This window comes from Kogia breviceps, chromosome 2 (genome assembly GCF_026419965.1).
Source record: "Kogia breviceps isolate mKogBre1 chromosome 2, mKogBre1 haplotype 1, whole genome shotgun sequence".
Classification (NCBI taxonomy): Eukaryota; Metazoa; Chordata; class Mammalia; order Artiodactyla; family Physeteridae; genus Kogia; species Kogia breviceps.
In genome coordinates, this window is record NC_081311.1 from 119,596,363 (window position 1) to 119,621,297 (window position 24,935).

Consider the following 24,935-nt stretch of genomic DNA (forward strand, 5'->3'; position numbering starts at 1 on the left):
ATAAGTATATGTTGAATGAGCAAATAAATAACGTATGAGATATGCAGTTAATTCCTAATTAATTATGTTCCAGTGTAAATTACTTACGTTCTCTGTTCCCTTACTATCTCCCCTGGTTTAAGCTGTAAAACCAGAGGAATATGAAATTTGTCACAAGGATTAAAGATACCTTGAACTATAGAGAATGTATCAACATGGAGCCAAACAAAATCAACCTTGATAAGCTGTTACATCCCATTGCTCGTAGCAAAACATCTGGCTCTGAGGATGAATGAGAGTATAGTTGGCCCTTGGTATCTGCAAGTTCCACATTTGTGGAAGGACCGACTATGGAACTTGAGCATCTGCAGATCCACACCGGGTCCTGGAACCACTCCCATGCAGAAACCAAGGGACTGCTGTACAGTTAGCAAGGCAGAGAGGTGATAGGCACATCCCATAAATCCTAATCTGCTTTCCGTAAATGGACTCTGTATTTCAGCACAACCCAAGGCGGCACTTACTCAGAAGCCTTCCCAGGTGGTTCCGTGCATGCTCAGATGACCTGATGCACCCGACTCTGGGTCCACCCCAGAATCATAGCTTTAATCCTTCTGTTTCTTCCACATAGTGCCTACTGCACTGTCACTAATGCTTTTGTGGGGAATTTCAGGTATCTTAGCGCACAAACCATACAAAATATCAGTAACTGCTCACTTTGAAGCTGATTACATTAATTTAGGAGGTAAATCATTTAATCTTCCTCATGGCCAGTATACTCATTTCCTTGTATTCATTAGTGTGATACTATGTAAATAATTTTTAGACTCTGCTGAATCTTTCTGCTTTCTTTTGTTCTGTAGCCTCATTATTTTTGGTTGCTGTGTCCTTCCATGCTTCTTTCCTCTTTAAGAAATATTTTGCCCTTCTTGTGCAAAACTAGAGGCATTTTTCATGGATCCTTTAGACTTCGTGAAAGTATAATTTCCTTTCTCTAGTCCTACACCTCTATAGTTTTAGGCTGAAACTGCTCTCTCCAGAACCACTGGAATGTTTATATGACAGGATCTCTCATTATGAAACCTGAATTTTCTGATTCTTGTCACTCATTCAGTGTTTTCTGTGGTATCTTCCCTTTCGTAGAGCACATATCCATCTCCCTGTCAAGCTTCCTTCAAGTCTCTTTATTCCTTTAGACTCTCACAGGTTCTCTAAACTCCTCAGGGTCTTTGCCATTTTCCCAGGACCACCAGCATCTCATTGTTGATTGTTGTTCATCTCAGATGGTCATATTTCCCATTATTCATCTTTTAGCCTTTCTGTATCTTCTCTGATTGACATTAGCTCATTCATTCACTTATTCATTCAACAAATATCTACTGAGTCACTACCATGCACCAGAGCTGTGCTAGGTATTAGGGTAAGTGGTAAAAGAAATAAACATGGTCCAAAACCTTACAGAGTTTTCTGTCCAGTTGAAGGATTAAACATTAACCTCATACTTATACAATTGTTATACTTGTATTCCTTAATCTGCATGTGATTTCAGGGGAAGTAGGTTTTTATTACAGAACCGTCTTGTGCGTTTGCAACCCACAAAGGAATAAGATAATCTTACCTTTTTGCTGGTAGCCTCGGCATAATTTCAAGACCATTTGGCATGTTTCCAACAAAATGAGTAGGTTATCCCCTGTAAAAATCTTGTTCATAATTGTAACCAATGTTCTTCCTGGCCACTTAGGCATGATTTCCTATGATTCTCACAACAAATTTATGAAGAAATGGGCACAAAGAAGTCAATGGCCGTAGTTATTCAGGCACTACGTGAGAGAGTGGAGATACAAATCCAAGTCTGTTCAGTCCCAGGATCTGAACTCTGTTATTACTCATATTTGCTGATTTCCACCACAAGTGAAATTAAAAGTCAAATGTATAAATTTTGTGTTGCCCCTTTGCTCTTACTAACCATCCACTATATCTGCTCTGTATTATGTTAAGGAATTTTGTTTCAAAAATCAAGATATAACCATATTCGCAAAGCCACTTTTTGGTTGGTTGATTTTGATTATGAAAGAGATTATGACTTTTGAAACATTGGGAAATACTCTCAAGTGGAAAATATTTTTGTAAAAGGACTGATTGCATATTAGTATTATTTACAATTTTAAATCAACCTCTGCTTGATTGAGGGTCACTAAACATACTTTGTTAAAAATTTTTTAAATGAGAAGATGAAAAGATATCATACATGCTTCCCCCAAGTATATTTTGTATATTTTTCACTTTATAATATTCACTTAACATATTTCACCCAAAAATTAGATATAGAGCATTCCAATCAAGGCCCTGTATTCCACCATACCCTTATTGAAATATTTCTCTTTTTATCCATTGTTTATATCATTTATAAAAAATATTTTTTAATCCTTCACATTTTCTCTATCGGGAAACTTTTTTCTGCTAGATAAAGATTGCACAAAAAAATTGAAAACCTGGCTTAGAAATACTATATAAAGTCTTTTTTTGCCTGTTTGCAATTTAATACTTAGTTTCATTTTATAGAATACAGATTTATATAGTACTTAAAAGCATTGGACTTGAAGTCAAATAACAAGATCTCTGCCTCGTTTTGCCATTAATATTGGGCAAATCACTTAACTAACTAACCTTTTCCATGCTTCTCTTCTAAGATGCCACCAACTCCCTGTGACATGCCTAACTGAAGCTTCATCTTTATTTTGGGATTATAAAATTCACCCAACTAGAATTTAAAATATTCCCAAAACAAGGACATATAAAACAAAAGATACTATATTATAATAGCCATTGAATAAATAAAATAATTTTGACAGATCTTAGTTAATATTTTCTACCTTTTAAAATATAACTTTTTAAAATATTTAAATATTTCAGTATAATGTTTGTTGATTTCCAAGTCATTATTTCAGTATGTATAAATTTTTCATCATGTTACATTGATCTTTCAGTGGAAACTTTGGCCTGTTAAAGTGTTTGTCTCAGATTAAAAAACAATGTCTTTAATAGGCTGTGTTTTTTGTTTTGTTTTTTAGAACCAAGCAATTAACCTTCACTGTGTAAATATATATATTTTAAGAGTGATTCAAGCTTACCCTATATTGGCTCATCTTCTTTAAGAAAAAATTGTCTTCACTTAAAAAAAAATAAATCACATGAATTCTTTGGAAGAAAGCCATTATGTAAATACAGGTTATCTTGTTACTATTTATAGAATATTTTTGCCATTTAGTAGTGGTTGATTTCCCCCCCCCCCCCCGAGGCCTTTTTCTCTCATTCTAAAACAATCCACTCCCCTATCCTCCATCTTCAACTAATAGCATTTTCTTGTTGCCATCATTTTTCCGTACCTATTTGGTTGAGAATTGACACTGTTAATGACAGTGGGTTTTTAAAGAGTTGTATTAAACATTTTTGATTGTCTTTAAATTTGTTCTTTTTTTTCTAATATAACATTTTTGTCTTTTTTTGGAATATTTGGCTAATGTCTTCCATTGTATTTGATTATGGGAGTTGATGGGGAGATCTGTGAAGAAGAGAAAACATAGAAGGAGTACATATTTTATAACTGTAAACCAATACTTTCAGAAGAGTAACAGCATTTCTTTTCCTACCAATGGCACAGGATGTGGCAGGCCAAGAGAAGCCTGGGACCAAAGCTGATTTAGGCTGATAAGAGGTGACAGATAATGAGGGTCTCTGCAAACACAGAGCTTCAAGCAGAGAATTAGCTACCCTGGAGAGAATATAAATCCTCAAATAATAGAAGGTGGAGTCTAATTTTAAGTCAGAGAAGCCCCTGAAAGCAGAAGTGAGTAGGTTCCAGCTACTAAGAAGCTGGCAGAAAAGGGATCGGTAGGAAGGAGGGAGAAGGAAACACTAGGCAGATTGACCCAGGGATGGATCCTCTGTGTCACAAAAATGTATTTGGTCTGAGTAGCCAACACAGCAGGTCCTGACCACTGAAACAAGGGCAGGGTTAAGAAACACTGTCCAGTTTCAGGGCATTTCTGTTTGAGTGTGAGGAAACAAGGAATGGCTGGTTTTCTTGGCAGCCAGTGTAAAGCAAGGTTTCCCACATCACTGTTATAATTATTATAGTAATTATTGTTGATTGTGGCAGAGGAGCTAATCTAAATCTCATATTTTGAATAATGCCATTTTCTAACATCCAGTCCAAGAGAAACTGTTGTTATTACCTCAGCCTTTGAAACCTTTGCAAGATTCCTTGGACACTAGAACAATTTCTGATATCCAGGGCTTTTAAAAGCTTTTTGGCTATTGTCACATAGTCTTTAGCTAGTTAGGAAGCCCTCCAAATTTTCTTTTTTAAAGGTGACCATGGATCACGTTAAGAGAGTAACATTTGCAGATACTGATACGTGTCCATAGTCCCTTATCTATAATTCTGAACTTTAAAAAGTTCAGAGGGGGGAGGGAGGGAACTCACACTTTTTAAATAAAAAATTAAGTAAAAGTATATTTAGTTAAGGCAGCAAAATCTGACTTGAACGTTGGTCGCAAATCCAGAACTGAGTTTATGTGAGGCTCTTTGTAGGCTTTATGTTTCCCATATGTGAATACTGCTATATTTTACTGCAGAAATATTTATGTGTTTGATTCTTAGGTGCTGTCCCAGTCACCTTTGGGGATGTCACATCATATATACTATATGCACTATATTACCTTTCTAAAATTAAAAAAAAATACATATATGTCAGTGCTGAAATTCTGCTAGCTCCAGTGGTTTTGAGTGAGAGGTATTGTGTCTGTTAGTAGTTTTAGTCATGTGACCCCGGGGTCACATACTTAGTAATTGTTAACTATGATAGGCCTCATCATCCTGAAGAGAGTAATACAGGCAGTCTGTAATTTGTATATCAGTTCTCTCACTCAGGATCTGTTTATCATAGAAATGCTGTTTACCTGGTGGTTATGCTTGGTGGTATTATGTCCTTTTAATCAATCCATAGTGTATTTAAGGCATAATATTAGCAGTGTTTCTATAGAAAATATTTTTAAATTGTACCTATCTCCTTTACTCCATCTTGGCCAGTCCTCAAACATAAACACACCCCTACTGCAGCCTTCTTGTGACTTCTGAGTCTCACTTATCCCATCATGCAATGAGAGTAGCAATTCCAACAGGCCCAGACCATTGCTAAAGGCTCCTTTAACCAACAGGATGCAGGGTGGAGATGGAGTTTTTTTTGTTTCTTCTGGCTTCCCTATCATTCTTTTCACCTTTAGACTCTAGGAATTGGTCTGCCTAATCCTTTTCCATTTATACCATCTGTAATTCTCATGTTTATTTGGAAGTAATGCTATTATTTTCCCTTCTTTCTTGTGTACCACTTTACCTTTGCCTTTAATTTTGAACTATCCACTTAACTCTTCTCTTTCAATTTTCCTTTCATAAAAAAAGTTTTTATTCAAAACTACATGATAGGTGAGCTATTAAGTAACTGACACCAGGAAGAAAGAATATTAGAGCACTAGTACCAAGAAGTTAGAAGAGCTAGAAGCATGGCTTCTTGTCCATCATGACCTTTTATTTTCTTGCAGATTATTAGTTTATATGACAAGTCAGTTTCCTAAGGAATACAACCTTTAGTACCTTTTCCTATAAATGATTTCCCAATTTCACTCTGTCTTGTATGTATACACATAATGTACATATTGGTACACTGCTTTTAAACAAATATCCTAGAAACTATCCATGCAAACAAGTATCTTTTCTTAGAAAGTAATCATATGAGAGGCTACGTACTTATTTCAGTGCTGTTGCTTTGCTTAAATACTTTTGGAACTCCTTAGGTTGTCTAAACAGTATGACATCATTTTGAATGTATGACATCATTTTGAATATTATCTGTATTATCAGTCATTTTTTGAGGGCTAAGTTTGAATCAACAAGCAACTGTCTTTCTGAGTAATGTCTAGTAAGCAAAGTTTTGTTTTGTGCTTTGTTTCTTGGTCAAAAACAAGTGAAAGTTTAAAATCAGTAGAATTTTGTTGGGCTTTTAAATAGATTCTTACAGTAGTTCTAGAAGAGAAGGTTCAAAGCTATTCGGAACAATGTAGCCCTGTAATCCTATACTTTGTTTTTGGGGGTTTTGAGGGATATGTGGGATTTGTGGGATATGAGTTCCCCGACTAGGGATCTAGGGATCAAACCCATGCCCCCTGCAGTGGGAGCATGGAGTTTTAACCACTGGATCGTGAGGGAAGTCCCTGTAATCCTGTACTTTGAATAGAGCAACATTTATTTGGTGTATAGGTTTTTGTATATTGATTTAAAATAACATGCTATTCTTAGGTTTATTATTTTGTAACATCTAAACATTCAGATACAAACACTAAATGATATGGGATTATCAGGAGGTTGAAGCTATGGAAATTCAGATACAAAAGAAAGAGTTTTCTTGAAAACTTAGCATGTTTCAATTCTTATTTCATTGTTTTGAGCTGATGAATTTATCTGGAAGAGCAGAAGAGACTGATCTGGAATAACATTTTATTAAGTACCCACAAAACAATGGGTAATTACTGGGTATTATATATTCATTATCTTGTTTAATCTTCGTAACAGTTTTGGAGATACTTACTCTGTTCCCTTTTATAGATGAGGAAATTGAGATCCAGGGAACTGAAGATTTTACCATGTCCTTGATCACATGGCTAATAGGTAACAGAGCCTTCTGAGCCTCTGACTTTTGTTTTTAGCCCTAAATTTTTTAGACCATGCCTAGTATCCTTTGACCAATTAGTGGTATATTCTATTATTATATAGTGAGACAGTGAGACCTTTTCTTACAGATACAATGCCATCAGATTAATTACAGTATTTATTATTTGTACTCCAATGGCAGAATTTTTCCGTATGGTGTATTAGAGGTCTTCGCTTACAGAAAACTCTCCAAACTATTTACCTCATCCCAAATGATACTGTGTGATTCACTTGGCCCCTGAGTATCTATCTACCCTCATTTGCAATCCAAATTAAACCTATTTCTTGACACACCAAACTTGTTTCTCCTTCAGGACATTTATACAAGTTGTTCCCTCTACCTAGAATGTTCTTCTCTCAGTCTTTCCATAGGTGGCTCTTGTTAGTCAGATCTCAGCTTAAATGTTCACTCCTTAGAAAAGTCTTCTCCAACCACCACCAAATCTAAAGAAATCACTTAAGTCACATTACCTTGTTTTAATTCTGTTTATGGCACTTACTACTATCCTGTATTTTTCTGTTTATTTATGTATTTATTGTCCCCCTAACTAATAGAATGTAAGCTCCATGAGAGCAGGATATCTTGTCTATCTTGTTCACCACTTAATCACCAGAATCTTAAAACAGCCTAGCCAAGAAATAGCTGTAGGAATAAATAAATGAATTGTGTCTAGAAAATATAACAGATTATTCAGATTACAGAAAACTAGGAATAATATAGATTTAGAGATATCTGGACCAGTGGTTCTTATAGCCTGCTAAAATAACCTGGCTAGCAGCATCAGCATCACCTGGGACTTTGATAGAAAAGCAAATTCCAAGGACCTACCCAAGACCTATTGAATCAGAAACTCTGGAGGTGGGACCTCGCAGTCTCTTTTTTATTAAAACAGAGACCAGCTGCTCCAAAGAGTAATTAAATTTTTAATAAGTTGCAGACAAAGCTTGATCAAAGAAGTGCATTGGCATTCTAAGGATTAGTATAATCTAGTATCTCCTATAGATCTTAGAAGGAAAATTAAGTACAGAGCCCTGTATTTGAAGCCCATTGCTCTAAACTGAAGGTTTACTCAGGGACATTAAAATATTTTCACAATCCCACTTAAATTTTATCTGTCTTGAAATATTGATTTCTACTGTCATTTTCATATGTACTCATTAAGTAGTGTTCAGCTAAGTTTAGTGGTATGAGTACATATAAAGTAGTTTAAAAAAAAAGAATGAATCCAGAATGGCATCTGCATGATATTTTGAGATACTGATGTTTTTCCTATCAGGCACAGTACCAAAGCCTTATCTTTTTTGATCTAGAAGAGAATATTGTAAAAAACAATATGCTTAGTTTTCTAAAAGTCTAACCATTTTTGAAGAGAAAGAAATGTAACTTATGGAATGGCAGCCACAAGCCAGGTACATACAAGTATCAGAGCTAATAGGTATAGAATCTGCTATTCAGAGAGTAAGATAAGTGGCTTGACCAAAATTCCATGGGTACTATGCCAGAGACAGGCTTCAAACCTAAGTGTGTCTATTTCCAAAGCCAGTGCTTTTTCTACCATTGGATGCTGCCTCATAATGCCAGTGTAAAAGACCACGTGGATCATCTTAAAACATTACTGGAAGCTAGCAGGGTATAAATAATAAATGAAAAATAAAATTACCACAAGTTATACTCTTTCTTCACTAAATATAGTTAAAAGGTTAACATTACTCTCAGCATATGCCTAATCACTTGAAAGTGTTGGATCACAATTAAGAAATCCAGATTCAGCAACTCTTTTTAACAGGTGGGAAAATGTTTGTCATAGAAATGTTCATTTTTAAATTCTTGAAAGAACACAGTGAATATTAAGATAACATTATTTAAAGAAGTATTTGGGAGTGGACAAATTTCCCCATACTCTGTTGCTTTAGAAATTAAAGCTACTTCCTTATGTTATTTTTACATTAGATCTTGAAGGAAATACAAAATTAAATGTAATTGCTGGGAAATGATTTATAGTTGACTGCCTGTCATATTTTATATTACTGGTTGCTTTGTTTAATCCCTTTAATACATATACAATCTGTATTTAAGTAAAAAGTACACTTGATTTATTTAGTATTAAAGTGCTTTAGTAATATAGGGTGTATTTTAAGGAAATACATTTGAAGACTTTATTTTCAGGTGCTTAAAATTTATTCCTTTCTTATTAAAGGTGGGAACATTTAATAATTAGATTTAACATTTATAAAGTGTTTTGAGAGTGTGTAGAATAGTATAAGTACAAATTACTTACCGTGAGCAATATGTCTCCATGCATAATACTCATTTTTAAATTAATTCCATTAATTTGAGTTAGATTATTTTTGAAGTATTCTTGCTACCTTCAACAGACTTGGAAAAAAAAATTTCAGAGTGAAGAAGCAGTTTCAGGTGTTTTTCAGTGTTTGCAAGTGTTAAATGTTAATTGGGATCCCTGAGCTATAAAGCCACCATGTGAGGTAGAAGGGAAATTGAAGTACCCTTTTCTTCTTAAAAGAGAATATAGAAAAGTCATTGAAATATTGTTAAGAGTTAAAAGAGCAATATTATCAAATTTTAATTACCCCAGGACAAATTGTATAATCAGTTTAACATATACACTTTTCCTTTTCTTTCTTTCTTTGATATGCTTTTGACTGTTTAAAAGCTAATTACAAGAGAACAGAGAAGGAAAAGGAAAATGATGCAGACAGACTATGAACATTTAACCTGGTAATTTGTTAGATGTTCTGGAAAAAATGGGGGAAAAATGGCTGAAAAAGCTATAGAACTATAAAGTATTGTTCTTCCTTGTTCTTAAAGCAGTGGTTCTCAACCTCTCATGGCACATTGCACAATGTTTGGAGATATTTTTGATTGTCCTCACCTGAGAGTAGCAAGATATTACTACTGGCATCTAGTGGGTACAGGTCAGATATGCTGCACTAAACATCTTACAATGCACAAGACAGCCCCCAACAACAAAGAGTTATGTAGTCCAAAAATATCAGTAGTGTTAGGCTGAGAAACTCTGCTGTAGAAAGAGACACACCTCTCTCAAAAATAATATAAATACAGAGAGATTATGCATCAGGCCATACAACTACTAAATGAAGTGGCCAGAACTTGAACTTGGATCTACTGATGCCAGGCATTGTGCTTTCCTTGGCTCTTACTGTCCTTAGAATCAAAATTGCATTTATCTTTGGAGAATTACGGTAGAGTGGAGGAAGAACAAGAGAATCATCAGAGTCAATGCTATGTCTCCATTTCTGTTATGTTCCTCTTAATTGTAGTATAATTGGGTTTATATTTTGGTTTTTTAGATGTCTTATTTATGCAGTCTCTGATAGTACCCTTTGTTTTGGAATTGATAGCTTCAATTTTTCCCCATTAAAAACTTAATCGATACATACTATCAATGTTTTTTCAGTTCAAGGCATCTAGTAAGGCATACCATAAATGTATAAGAATTTTAAGACAAAATTCTAGCTTTGAGGGAAACTACAGTATAAAAGAAAATGAAACCTTTAAAATGTGAGAGAAATTATTTTCAAAAGGTGAGTTGAACAAGGATAGAAACTATCTTTCATCTAAAATTGTTTGCAGGAAACTGCCTAAATGTCCATGACAGGAAATGTTTAGGTACATGACAATATTTAAATATAAAGGATTATTATGTACTTATTATAAATGATGTTTATGATGAATTTGTAATAACAAAGGTACATCATCATGTTTAGTGAAAAAAATTAAAACAGGATACAAAATATATATAGCTGCTTTTAACTAAAAATAAAAGATATAGAAAAAATGCTGGCAGATAAAATATCTGGTATATAGTTTTACTTACAAATTCAAACTGGTGGTACTACAGTATTCTACTAAACAAAGTAGGTTATATTGATCCATTCATTCATGTACCAAAATATTTTCTTAATGCCTTATAAGTTTCAAGCACTATGCTACATTCTAGACATAGGCAGGGAACAGGAGAAGCACAAAACTTTTCCTTAAAATGCTAAGAGTCTTATCTGGGCAGACAGGTAAGCAATAACAAACTATGCTAGGTAGTAGAGTCCTGTGGGAATATATAGCAGAAGCCCTGTATTGTTATTAGTAAGTGTAGGCTAGGTTAATCTTGGTAGCAAATTAACCCAGATATCTCAGTAATTTATTACACAAGGAATTTGCTTTTCACACAAGTAATATCTAGTTTATATCAGGCATTTCTCCTCCATCTTGCTTCTTCAGGTGGCTTCTTCAGGTGTCCTGAGAGAGGAAGTAGAAGTAGAGAATTGGACATTTTTAAGGATAATCCTGTAAGTTGTTTACTTCTTTTTCCCTCGTCTTACTGGCCAGAAATCAACCTGATTCCCCCAACCTTACTGGAAGGCATGCTAGAAAATGCAGAGGAGGTACATTTAACTATTTGTTGAGCACCAGCTCTGCCACTGTCCTGTACCACAGACTGGACATAGGAAAGGCCTCCCTGGAAGCTGTGGCATTTAAATTGAGACCTGAAAAATAAGTAGTTACCTAGACCAGTAAAGACATGGAAAAATTATTTCAGGTAGGAATAATCTTGTACCAATGCCTAGAGGAGGGAGAAGGATGACTCTTCAAAGAACTGGAAATTCAGTATTTGAGCTTTGAATGTAGGGGGAGGGCAGGCAGGGGCACATTCATGAAGGACTTTATACATTGTGTTAGGTATTTAAAAATTATTCTGAAGGCGAGGAGAAGTCACTGGAAGGTTTAAAGCATGATAAAGTTTGAGCAACGTGAGTAGAGTAATGTAATAAAGTTTGCATTTTAGAAAAATCATTCTGTTGCAGTGAAGAGTATGGATTGAAGGAGAGCAAGATTGTAGGTGCGAAGCCAGTTAAGAATCTCTAGTATCAGTCCAGTTAAGCAATGATGGTGACCTATAGGAAGAATAAGGATAGAAAGTAATAAATTGGAGAGATATTTAAGAGTTATAGTTGTTGGAATTTAGTAGTTCATTGGAAGAACAGTAATAAGTGGGTTATTTGGGGGATGGGGAGTGATTAATTCAGTTTGAGATATTTTGAGTTCGAGACCTACAAACATATAAACCGTCAGTGTTTCTGTCTGAATGAAAGATTTGAATACATAGCTAGGTCTAGAAATCAGAAGAGAGATCTGAGCTGAAGATACAGATTTGGGATTTATCAGCATATAGATCGTAACTTAAGTCACAAGAGTAGGTGAGTTTGTACATGCATACTGTAAGGAAAGAGGGCCTGTGGCAGAGCCCTGTGGACAACATTTAAGGCAGAGGTTCTTAATTTTCACACTGTGTCTGAATCACCTAATGAGGTTTCTAAAAATATGGTACCTAGGCTCCATACTCCAGGGATTGTGATTCAGTTAATCTTGATGTGTCCTGAGATATCCTATGTTTCAAAAGCTTCCCCAGTGATTCAGCCAAAGTTGAGAACCATTGATGATGAAGAGAACGTAAAGGAGACAAATAGTCAGTGAGACAGGTGGAAAACTATTTGGTGTCTCCAAGGCAAAGAAAGAGCTGAGTCAAAAGCTCCTGAGAAGCAATGAAAAATAAAGATCAGAAAGTGTCATTGAATTTGCCAATATAAATATTAATTAATGACCTAAATTAATGGTAATGGAAACCTAGTTGCTGTAATTGAGTAGTAAGTGAGAGGTGGAGAAAAGAAGACAGTTGATGTCTCCACTCTTATATGGAGTTTGATTGTAAAAAGAAGGAGAAAAAAGGGTACTAGTTGGAGAGAACCTGAGACTGGAGGAGAGCTCTTTTAATAATTGGAGAGACTTAAGCATGTTTAACTGCTAAGGGTAATAGAGGGACTGAACAAATTAGCAACAGAAATGATAAACAGGTAAGAGGAGTGAGACTAAAAAACCAGAGCACGAAAAGAAATACCTTTCCATACTAAGAGGAGGGAAGAAGAAATGTTGGAAATCTATGAATAGTAGTTTGTAGCATTGGTGGTAGAAAATTGAGGGAGCTGAGTTCTCATCTCATCTAAGGGCAGTTATTTTTTTTTTTTTTTTTTCCTTTTAACCAGCACTTTATATGCTCTGCTGGGAATGAGGGAAGAGTGGTAAGGACAGAGTTTTTAGAGAAGTGATGAATGTTTGAAACAATCATCAGCGAGGTTGAGAGAGCTAAAGAGGAAAAGCTAATAGGATTACCAGGCATCACTGAGGCCCAAATTGAGGGTGCTTACCAAGGATTTATTGTGGTCACTATCTGTAGAGTTTTATATTTTTTAATTTTTCTGTTGAAGCACTCAGAAACCCAGATACAATGGAAGGACAGTGGGGCAGGGGAATTGAATATATTGACAGGGGAGTGGCTTAAGTGATGTACAACGCAATAAAAACAGAGTAAGGAAGGCAGTAAAGAGAAAGAACAAAAGGTAGAAAGTAGCCAGTGAAATGGTCTCCAATTTTTTAACACATACCACTGATGTATATATGTATTTATAAATTATATGTATTTACCTGTATGCTCATATACTTTATATAAAGCTTATTAAAAATATATTAAATTACATAAGTATAATAAAATCTACTTTGTATAACCTGCAACCTACTTTATATGTTCTGTAAAAATATAAACTATAAAAATATAAAATATAAATAATGAAAGATTAAAAAGTTCTAAGACTTTCTTCCTTTACAGGATTGTCTTACACTCGTCTTACAAGTGTATTATAAGACACTTGTCTTACAATTGCCTTACACTTCCTAGTTTGGAGATGAATTGCCTTGAGAATGTATATATATATGAGTTGTAATTAGAAGAGAATGCTGGGATGTTGGGAGGTCATGGTCAGAGAGTAGAATGTCTAAATTTATTATTTTGAGGGTAGAGCATTAATAACATCTGGGGCATGTCCATGGAAAAAAATGGTTGACTGAATCACTAAGAAAAATCAAGAAATGGAAGATAAGTATGGGGTTATTAATGTAGCGTATTGTGGTTACTCTGGTTGATTGGAACTTTGGGGTAAAAATAAAAGCCTATGAGCCAGGTGCAAGGGGATAAAAAAATGAAAGAAGTTTTTGAAGAGGAAGTTACCGAGTAGGTGACAACAAGGAAGAGGGATAAATATACAAGCCTGCAAAAAGCATAGACTTGTACTCCGTGAGAGACTTTTTGTATACACTACCTGCAGTAGACAATGAATGCTGAAAGATATTCCTAACTCAAAAGTGATTCTTTACTGGGTAATTTGTTTAAGGAAACAAGTCCCTCATCTCCTGTTGATAATCACTGGGGAGGGATAAAGTGATTCATACTCTAGAGTTAATTGTTACAATTAAATTAATACTTAGTTTAAATCAGTACTAAGGAATGGAAGCAAAGACTTCCAAGAATTGGAGCATAATTTTGGAATCTTTAGTCAGATGTCCTTTTTTTCTCTCCAGAAAATTGGGATCCATCTTAGACTTTTATCAATTCATGAATGTGTTTATATGGTAGTTTTTATAATGATATTATTTCATGTAGATTGATGTTTAGATTAATGAAAAGAAAAAAAGGTATGAAATCAGTACTGTCTTGAAAACTGCCAGGTGTATGATCCTAAGTATGGGGCATTTTTAATGGCAGACCTGGATAAATTAGGAGATTTTGAATTTCTGGAGGTTATCATGAGGGTCTACAAACCAAGGTAACATGAGGAAATGAAAGTGTGTGTCAGGAGAGAAAGGTAAGACAACTGAGGGAGAACTGAGTCGGATTTGCAGAATTTTCTGAAACCAGAATGGAGACTGTTTTGTCTCTGAAATTCATCACACCCAGTGAGTTTAGCTGCTGACTTCATTGTGTCTTTGTTCATTCCTGTCTAACCTACTGCAGTTTCTGAATATCTACTTTCTCCAGCTTTCCAAGGTCTTGCCTTTCAGTCCTTTGTAGCAGGGTAGAGGTAGAGAGAAGCATTCATTCATTCATATACTCATTTATCAAAATGATTTTTATTGATCATCCATCACTACTTGATGCTGGGTATGCAGCATCAAGTAGTAGAAAGTTCATACCTTCAAGGAGCTTACAGGCTAGTAGGATGGAGGAAAAAATAACTGGAATATAGTGTGATAAATTCACTATAATCTAATAGAAGGGGCACCTAAATCCATTCCTTAGCAGTCAGATGAGTCTTCTGGGAGAATGTGACATTTCATGTAAGACCTAAGACCTTTGAGGAGAGTAGGAATTTACCAAGTGAAGATCAGAGGGAGTGTTGTGTCACAGGGAGGATGAATGTTCAGGCTGAGGGAAGAGAATAGAATGTCCCTAAGGCAAGAGAAAGCAAGAGCCATATATTGACTGGGAAAATGAGATCAGATGTTAACCCCCCCTGTCTTTCCCATCTCCATCATTAGAGATATGCTCAGATCTTCATACAAGTACCAACTTCTACACATAGGCCTCAAATGCCAGAGTCTCAAATTTGCATGTATGGAAGTACCTTATTCCAGTTATCTAATGGTGCATAACAAATTACCGAAAATTAATTGGATAGAACATACATTTATTATAATCACAGATTCTGGGTCAGGATTTCAGACAGGGCATAGTGGGGATGGTTTGTCTCAGTTCCATGATATTTGGAGTCCAGCTTGAGGATTGGAAGTCTGTGAGAGCTAAAGTCATCTGCATCATTGTTCATTCAGCTTTTTAGCAATTAATTTTGGATGTTGGCTTGGGGAATTAATTCTTCTCTAAAAGGACTACTTTGTATGGTCTCCTCATGGGCTAGTTGGAGTTTCCTCATAGCATGGGGACCAGGACCCAAAAGCAAGTGTCTCAAGAAGAAGAAAATTAGGTGGAAGTTTTATATACTTTGTATGATCTAACCTCAGGTGACCTAATCATCTTTACCATATTCTACTTGTTAGAACAGTCATGGGCTCATGTTGAAGGGAAGGGAAAATACCACCTACCTCTCAGTGGGAGGAGTGTCAGTCACATTGTAAGAAGAGAATGTGGGAAAGGATTGATTTATTGATTAGCATCTTTGGAAGGTACAATCTTGCATATTCCTCACTTAAGAATGTTCACAAATAAGATCAAATCTATGTTCCACTGCACCAGTAACAGTCATTAATTTCCCTTTATAGTTCACCTGTCGGTTATTCATCCACGATGTCTTTGACATTACTTTTGAGGTATTTTATAAATGTTAATAGCTCCATCCTGTCCGATAAATGCAAAAGCAGAAAAGAAGGCTAGACATGGTTCAAAAAAAATCAACAAAGTTTTAAAATTAAAACAGATAAAACTACAATATAACTAATGTTTATATGCTGTCACCTTAAACATATAAATAAATGAAATTAAATGCACATCCTTTCAGAACCTAAAATAAAGGGAAGGAACTTCAGTACTACTTTACCATCTTTATGCTTGCTAGCTAGGTTAGGAGAGTGTTGGGTTTGTTTCTTTAACCTCATTTTATTTCACTATACTGACTACTAGCCTCAGCTATAATATAAACTGAATACTAAACTTTTTAAAAAATTGTGTTCTTTCAGTAAAAATACATGTTAAATTTTAAACTACAACTCATTACATTTCTCTTTGTTTTTCTTTGTTTGGTCTTGATTTTCCCTTGCGTAGATTTGTCTTATGTGTGTTTGTGTAAGGTATGTGTGTGTACTCACACATGCGTGTATATACATACACAAATATGTTGAACAGTCTTTATATACATACATAATACATACCCATAAATGCAAATCAAGCTCTTTGTTGTTTCACTTAGCCTATCTTAACCATTCACAGAATCCTCCAATTTAAAGTGATCCAGGTGGGCCTGAATTAAATAAGAAGGAAAATGTTTAAAAGTCATGTATCTAGTCTTGTTTTCAAGTTTGCTGTTCTAATCCATCCCATCCTCCTTTCTTCTACCTCAAAAATATTGTAGGAACAAGGTTGATCTGGGCATGAAGTTAAACAGGATATTGCTTTCATCTACTTCAGCCAAATTTCAAAGTCACTGACCTAAGAAAGACCTCCCCATCTACTTTGATAGAAAGCAGAGTTGAAAATGGTAATGTCCACTATTTTTTGCTAGTTGCTGTACATTTGTTACCTCATTTAATCCTCTGAAGAGTATATGTTATTCTCTTTATTTCAAGAGAAGAAAGCAAAAGGCTAGAAGAAATGAAGTAGCTTGTCTGTTACACAGCTGTGACATAGTAGTGACAATAAGATTCTAGCCAGATCTGTCTAACTCCAAATGCTGAGTTCTTTCAGTTTAGTATCAGTACCTGTAGTTTTTCTGTAATATTTCTCAGCTGAATATTTTGATTTTTATGTAACATTTATGTGAGTGATCAGAATTGCTTGTTTTATTCAGCTAGCTGAATATATAAACCTGGATTGTTTGTATAAGGCATTTACAAAGCAGAAGACTTATGAGAACAGAACATTTGCCCTACTAGGAGCTCACAGTCTGTTCATTGGCAAATCAAAGAAATTTTAAAGTCAGACAAAAGAAACTATGAAAAGCATAATTAATTTATTATGTTGTATAAGACTAGAACATTCCTACTCACCAAGAGAAGAGATAGGTGGGAAAAATTTAATCAGAATATAAGTTCCTGTAAGAAAATACAGCATTCTGTGAGAAATCAGACTGTTGCCTTAGAATAAATTCCTCATGTATCCATGTAAGCAGCATGAAGAAAATAAAATGTACATTATCAACTTTTTCTTTACTGTACCAAAGCCAAACACAGCCCCAGCTGTGTTGCTACTTACTACTTGATCTTTCTGTTATTTTGCTTTCCATCAGTGGCTTTTTTCCTCTTCAGAGTAACAGCTATCCCTAATGGTAGAGTGCATTTCTTTTTTTTAGCCGTACGTGGGTCTCTCACTGTTGTGGCCTCTCCCTTTGCGGAGCACAGGCTCCAGACGCGCAGGCTCAGCGGCCATGGCTCACGGGCCCAGCCGCAGCACGAACCCGTGTCCCCTGCATCGGCAGGCGGACTCTCAACCACTGCGCCACCAGGGAAGCCCAAGAGTGCGTTTCTTACAGAGATCAAAATTAATGTAATTGAAAACATTATGGCCTTGAAAATACTTTAATTTAGTGGTTCATGGGTAAATGTTACTGGAGTCATAGAAAAGTTAAGATAGAAGTAATGGTATAAGAAACAATCCCCAAAGCCAATCAGTCCTAGAAGAAGAGCCCAGGATAGTGGCCTTAGTTCAGGGAACCTTTTCAGGAAAACACACAACCTGTTGACATTCTGATACATGCTGCATACTAAGGTGGCAAGTTAGTACATGGAATAGTTTGGAAAGGTAGCCTCAGAATTCAGTGAAGTGCCCTTTCTTTGTTCTGGACCAGAGATATGCCCAACTTTCCCATCCCATCATACATCCCTTGGCTGCTTATAATTTCTAGCTATGTCAGTACATGGAAAACTGAAACAAGATGGGCATGATTTTCTTTTTAATTTCACTGTATTTTAGTCAAACATGGATGTCTAAAGTTTGATTTCAAAATAAATTTAAGGTATCTTGCCAGAGTTAGGAGAATAATTTAAACACATTATATAACTCACATTATTAAAGTTCACTTTTAGCATTATCCAATAGTAAATTTTAAATCCTGTTCTTTATGAAATAATGTTTGTGACAGGTGCCATGCTTGACCAGTGTAATATAACATATTAATGCATGATGAGGTTGTAAGAGGGGGTATGAGGAGCTGTGACAGCAGTGGCCTGAGTTCCCTTCTCCTGGAATGGCCAGCCGTCTCCCCCTAGCTAACTCTAATTTCTTCTCTCATATACAGCTTAGAAGTCATCCCTTCTGCGGACATTCTCCGATCTTTTCATTTTGCATTAGGTGTACCTCCTCTGTGAACATCTGTAGTATCCTGTGCATACTCAGGTACTTCTCTTTATATATCTCTCTCTCCTTCACTGGACTGTAAAATTGTTGTGAGCTTCACTGTTTTTCATCTTTGTATCCTCAACATCTAAACTTGTGCCTTATATCTGGTAGGCACTAACATCTTTGTTGAATGAAGGCATACATGAAAAGATGAATATGAATAGATTTATAGGTATTTTATGAAGCGCACATTCATAGAAGGTTATGTTTCACAAGGAAAAAGCATTAACTCATTACCCATGAAACATTGTCTTGTTATGCTTCTTCATCGCATTCTGCAATATTATTTTTTGTTTCTTTGGATCTTTAACCTATTGCACTAAACAAAAAATAGTTACTACTTAAACTGCATTTTGTAACGTTGTCAGTAAGTTTTTAACACACAATATTGACTATTTGAAAAGGTTACTCTAAATTTTTTCAACATTTTTAATTTGAAGTTGTATTATTTTGTGGCCAGTTTTCCTCCCAAAGAATGTATCATTAGGTATTTAATGGATGCGGTAGCAAAATAAGATTTGCCTTTTGGAGAAAATTTGACTTTGTGGAAGATTCTTTGGAATGTGTCTATTTTTAAAGTTATGGGCTTTCTGATTTTAATCTAAAATTGGGTGAATAATATTTATAGTTTTTGTAACACCTTAGAGTTCACAGATTGCCTTATGTACTTTTTTATATAATCTTCAAATTAAATTGCTTGTGAGATAGTATAATACTTATGAGATAATATGGGATATAATAAATAAGTAAACAAAGAATCATAGAGGTTAAATAACACCTTAGATTGTACAGCTGAATCTGGAATTTTATTTGTGGGGAGATTTTTACTGTTGATTCAATTTCTTTAGTAGTTTTGTTAAGAATTTTCCGTTTAATCTTGAATCAGTGGCAGTAAGCTATATTTTTCTAGTTTGTTCATTTCATCTGTCTTCAAATGTATTGGCATGAAGCTGTTTTAATATGCTCTTATTATTTTAATGTCTGCAGCATCTGTAGTTATGTAGTTTCCAACATTAGCTATTTCTGCATGCCTGCCTTCCTCCTTCTCTTCCTTACTTCCTCCCTCCCTCCCTTTTTTTCTTCCTTTCTTCCTTACAACTTTTTGCTGAATCTATCCAGAGGTTTGAAGTTTTATGCTTTGCAGAGAGTCAGCTTTTAGCTTTCCTGTCACCTCTATTTTATATTTATTTTGTATTTCATTAATTTCTGGGTTTTTATTTTAATTATTTCTTATCCTTTGCTTTTTTCAACTCCTTTTTTTTTAAAGTTTATTGTGTTTCTTTTATAAAGCCTCTTTTATTGGATTCTCAGGTCACTAATTTTCATCCTTTTCCATAGTAGGCATTTAAGGTTATAAACTTCTCTTCAATTATTGATTTTCACATATACCACAGGTTTTCATATTAGGTTGTCGCTTAGTTCTGAATATTTAGTTCCAATTTCTATTCCAAGTTATTTAGAAGTATACTGCTTATTTTCAAAACAATTGAATTATTTCTAGTTATCTTTTTGTTATTAAATTCTGTCTTAATCTCATTGTTGTTAAAGAATGTGGTTTGTATAATATCAATTATTTAACTTGCTGAGCCTTATTTTTGTGGCCTAGTTTGTGATCAGCTTTTGAAATGTTCTGTTTTGGAAATGTACTTGAAAATAATGTGTATTTGACAACTCTGGGTATCATTTTATACATACGTCCGTTAGATAAGTGTAATTGTTCAAATCTTTTATGTTCTTATGACATTGTCTTCTTGACCTTTCAGTTACTAAGCTAAACTATAAATCTCCCATTTTACATTGTTTGTTTAGTTTTCCTTGTCAAGTTTTACTTTATGTATTTTGAGATCGTTAGCTGTGTACAACTTTGTTATTGTTATATTTTCCTGAAGAAGTAAACTTTTTATCATTTAACAATGATCCTCTTTATTTCTAGTAATGCTTTTTTCCTTATATTAATATAATTTTTATATTTGTATTAATATATTTCTCCATTTTGTACTTTTATTTATGTTATGGATGTATCTTTTGGAAAGAGAACAATATAGCTAAATTTTTTTTAAATCCAATCTGACAATTTTTATCTTTTAACTAGACTATACAGCCCATTTATGTTTATTGTAATTACTGATGTATTTGGGTTTATTTCTGCCATTTAATTTAGTATATTTATTTTCCCATCATTTCTTTGTTTCTCTTTCTTTCTTTCTTTTATTGACTTCTTTGTGCATTCTTCATTATTTTTTTCGTATTCATTTTTTTTCCTACTGGTTTGGAGGTTATACTTCCTTACCCTAGAAATGTTATCATGTATACTGTTTAAATTATATACATACCTTTAGTCTCTACACAAACAAAAAGACCTTAGGAGAGAATATTTTAACTCTGCTTACCTTTTCCCAATTTATATATTTTTGTTTATGTTTTTAATTCTGTAAAAAATAAATATCATATTTTATAATGTTAATATTGTTTATTTATATTTACCACTTTTTTTCACCTCATCATTCCTTAGGCATTTCAGAACTTTTGATTGAAAATAAATTCAATGAGGACATGAGAGTGATTAACCCTCTCAGTCTTTATCTCTAAATGACCTTATTTCACTCTCATTGTTAGAAGAATTTTATTGGCTATAGAATTCTAGGTTACTAGGTTAATTTCTCTTAGTCCATTAAAGTTATTATTTCACTGTCTTGTGGATTCTATTTCTTTCAAAAGTTTAATTATTGGTCTGTCAGTCCTTTGAATGTAATTTATCTTTTTTTTCTGTTTGCTTTTGATATCTTTTCTTTTTCTTGTATTAACAGTTTCATTCTTCCAATATAACCTCTACCTCTTTCTGTCTTTGCTAGAGCTCTAATTCAGATGTACATGAGATCTCTTCGCAATATTTTCCATGCCTCTTTATGTCTCAGGATTACATTTGACATAATTTATTCATTTCTCTATTACCATTCTCTAATTCTCATTTAAACTCTATTGAAGTTACTGTTTAACCTATTGATTGACTTCTTTTGCTTTATCATACTTTGCATTTTTAAAAATTCTCTTCTTTTTTCAGAATTCATCTTCTTTTCTTATATTGTTAAACTTTTTACTTCTTGAAACATATTAAACATATTTATTGTATGTGCAGTAATTCTAATACCTGGCAACTTCTTAGGAGGGATTCTGCCATATGTTATTTATTTGTTTTACATATGATGCCTTGTTTTTTAATATATTTTAATGATTTTTTAAATCTTGAGCTATTCATTTTTCTTTGAATTTTACATATGAAAGTATTTTGATACCTGTGTTTCAAGGTGTACATTCGTTTCTATCAGATGCCTAACAGTATTAGTATGATACTATTAATATAGGACCACTTTAAAATCTTGGCTTGAGATTTTGTGTAGCAAAAGAGTAGTGAGACTTCAGACTGCAGACTTCAGTGAGGGTTAGCTTGTGGTTACAAATTATCAGAGAGGACTTATTTTTCCCATCCATCCAGTGTCAAAGTTCTGTATAGGCAATTTCCCTTACATTTCCTCTTAGGGAAGGAAGCAAGAGGGTGGGGGTGGTATGGCATAATGCTTAAGAGCATTGTGCCTAGACTCAGACCATCTGAATTTGCATTTTGGCTCTACTGCTAACCTTGGACAAATTACTTAACCTTTCTGTTCTTCAGTGTCTTGATCTCTAAGATAAAGATTGTAATGGTGCCCTTTTTATGGGTTTTCTGAGGATCAAATGAGTTAATATCTTTGAAGCACTTAGAACACAGTAAGTTCTATAAGAGTTTCCTATTATTATCATGATCATCATTATTGTGTCTAACTAACTCTTATACTAAGTGAGTAGTGCTTTGTGGCCCCAGCACTCTTGGGGGGAGTCTGATGTTAGATATCCTACCTTTTGAGGCCTCAAAAATTAATACTCAACTTCAGCTGATTCAGCAAATATTCTTAAAACAAAAGACAACTCAAGTGCTTACCTTACTACTCTGAATACCAGTCTTAGCTTAGTCTTGTCCCCAGAATTCCTTACTTTTTTCTTACCTCATGGGATATAATTTAAGAAGTATTTTTTATACTTCTTATTTTATTTTAGTTGTTTTCAGGTGATACTCGTGTTACAGGTTATAGAAGTCCATTATACAGCTTGTAAATGTCAAAGCCAAGACTAAAGTCCCAAACTGACTCTGAGCATGATGCTTCAAGAAATTTGGACAGCGGACATACACAGACATGAATGTTTCAAATATTTAAAATCATTAGTAATCCAAAAAATAGTGATAGAAGTAACTATACAGTACCATTTTTCTTATCAAATTAGAAAAGTAAAGAAGAAAAGAAAGGAAGAAGGAAGGAAACAGAATTTGAAACCCCAAATCAATAAGCATTCAAAAACCCAGAAACTTTCTTATCTCTTATTGGCAAAGATGTTAATTGCTACAACTCCTGTGCAGAGCAATTTGGCAGTGTATATCCAAGTAAAAAGATTTATATTTATGACACATAAATTTTGCTTCTACGAAAAACAATTAAAGGTATGTATAGAGATTTAGCCATAAAAGTGGACATTACATCACTTTACAGAAAATTAAAATATTGGAAACAAACATTTACCTCACAATGAGAGAATGGGTTGAATTGAGCATGAAACATCCAAATAATGAAATGCTAAATACAATTTTAAAAGATTTCTTTGAATGCCATCAAAAGAAGTCTGTGGTAATTTGTTTAGGGGAAACAGAGATGGTTGCAAGTTAAAATATACAATCTAATTTTTAAAAAACAATGGTGTGTGTATATGTATAATCATAATCCATCACAAAAGTTAAAAGTAATAGCTCTTGGGCATGAGGTTTGGGGTGACTTTTAACACATTTTCTTTTTACTTATTTGTAGTTTCTACAGTGATCTGAACACTATTAAAAATAGATAACATGCTGTTAAATAAATTCTTAATTAAGAATCATAATTCAGGATGCCAGTACTCTAATAAAACTATTTATATTTTTGTATATTGACTTTTCAATTCTAATGCTTAGGTATATATATTTTTATGTAGTTAAAATTATTTTATACATATATTTTATAATCTGACATTTTCTTTGACAATTTCTAATTATTTTTCCATGTTCCTACATAGCTTTGCAGTGATCAATTTGATGACCATATCATATTGATATTCTGTTTATTTAATTACTAAAATTTAATATATTTTCTACAATTGTTTAAATATTTACTATTTTAGCATTTATCTATTATGGCTAGTACTTCAATTAAATAATACAAATGATAGTTCTGAAAATAATGGTAACAAATTATCAAATACCTTTTTGGTGTTTCATAAAAGTTATATGTAATTCTTAGAACAATTCTATGAATTAGACATTATTATTCTCTTATTAAAATGAAGCTAAATAACCCATTGATTACAAAGCTAGTGAGAGGTTGAGCTAGAGTTCAATCCAGGTTTGTCTGATTGTATGTCTGATTTATCTAAGCTTTTTCCATTAGAGTTTGTAAAATTGTGTTCTGTAATCGTTAACAGGAAGTATTAGCAGGGATGAAAAATAGTTTTAATTCAGTTTCCTGAATCCCATATCTATTTCAGAGTTTTTGAGACCATTATCTTTTAGTTTCTAGTATTGTTGTTAAAAGACCAGTAACCTTTCAGAGTCTCATCTTAGGCACAGGAGTTCTCCCTGCCCAGTCTCTGGAATCTTTTAGAACCTTCTCTTTTTCCTCAGTGCTTTCTAGTCTCTTAATGATTCACCTGGTTGTTTGCTCAGTTTTCATCCTTTGACCTGGGTATTCCATTGGCAGATTTTTCATGTTTTATTTCTTTGATGGTTTCCTGTCTTCTAATTTGCTGTTATTGACCGTGTTGTTGTTGTTGTTGTATTCTTGGAACTCCTTTTATGTGGATACCAGACCTCTTAGACTCTTACTGTCATATCTTTTGTTTCCTATTGTTCATTTCTCTATCATTTTGTTTCTACCTTAGGGAAGAGTTTTTAGCTTTATATTTGAATCCACTTTAAAACTCTATGCTTTTTTTTTTTTTCATTTCTGATCTTTCTTGTTCTCTGAGAGTTTCGTTTTTTATAGCTTCTGATTCTTGCTTCCTGAATACAATATAGTTTCTTATTTCTGTGAGGTTTTTAAATACATTTTTTGAAGTTTCTTCTGTACCCTGAATGTATGTTTTCTCCACGTTCAGTTTTTCTGTTTATATGATTTGAATTCCTATTTCTGTGTACTATGAGC

The 24,935-nt window shown here is 34.0% G+C and overlaps 1 protein-coding gene across 6 annotated transcripts in view; it reads left to right on the forward strand.

Moving 5' to 3' along the window:
• The window catches only part of MBD5 (methyl-CpG binding domain protein 5), a 396,020-nt gene that overhangs the window by 58,737 nt on the left and 312,348 nt on the right, over positions 1 to 24,935 (forward strand). The window contains exons 2-3 of one of the 6 annotated variants that reach the window (XM_067025972.1): positions 16,694 to 16,819; positions 18,575 to 18,672. The exons of 4 other annotated variants lie outside the window; for them this stretch is intronic. The gene's annotated coding sequence lies outside the window, so the exon portion shown is untranslated. Of the gene's footprint in view, positions 1 to 11,003; positions 11,072 to 16,693; positions 16,820 to 18,574; positions 18,673 to 24,935 lie in introns of all 6 variants that reach the window. One more of the 6 variants, XM_067025973.1, reaches the window with a different exon arrangement.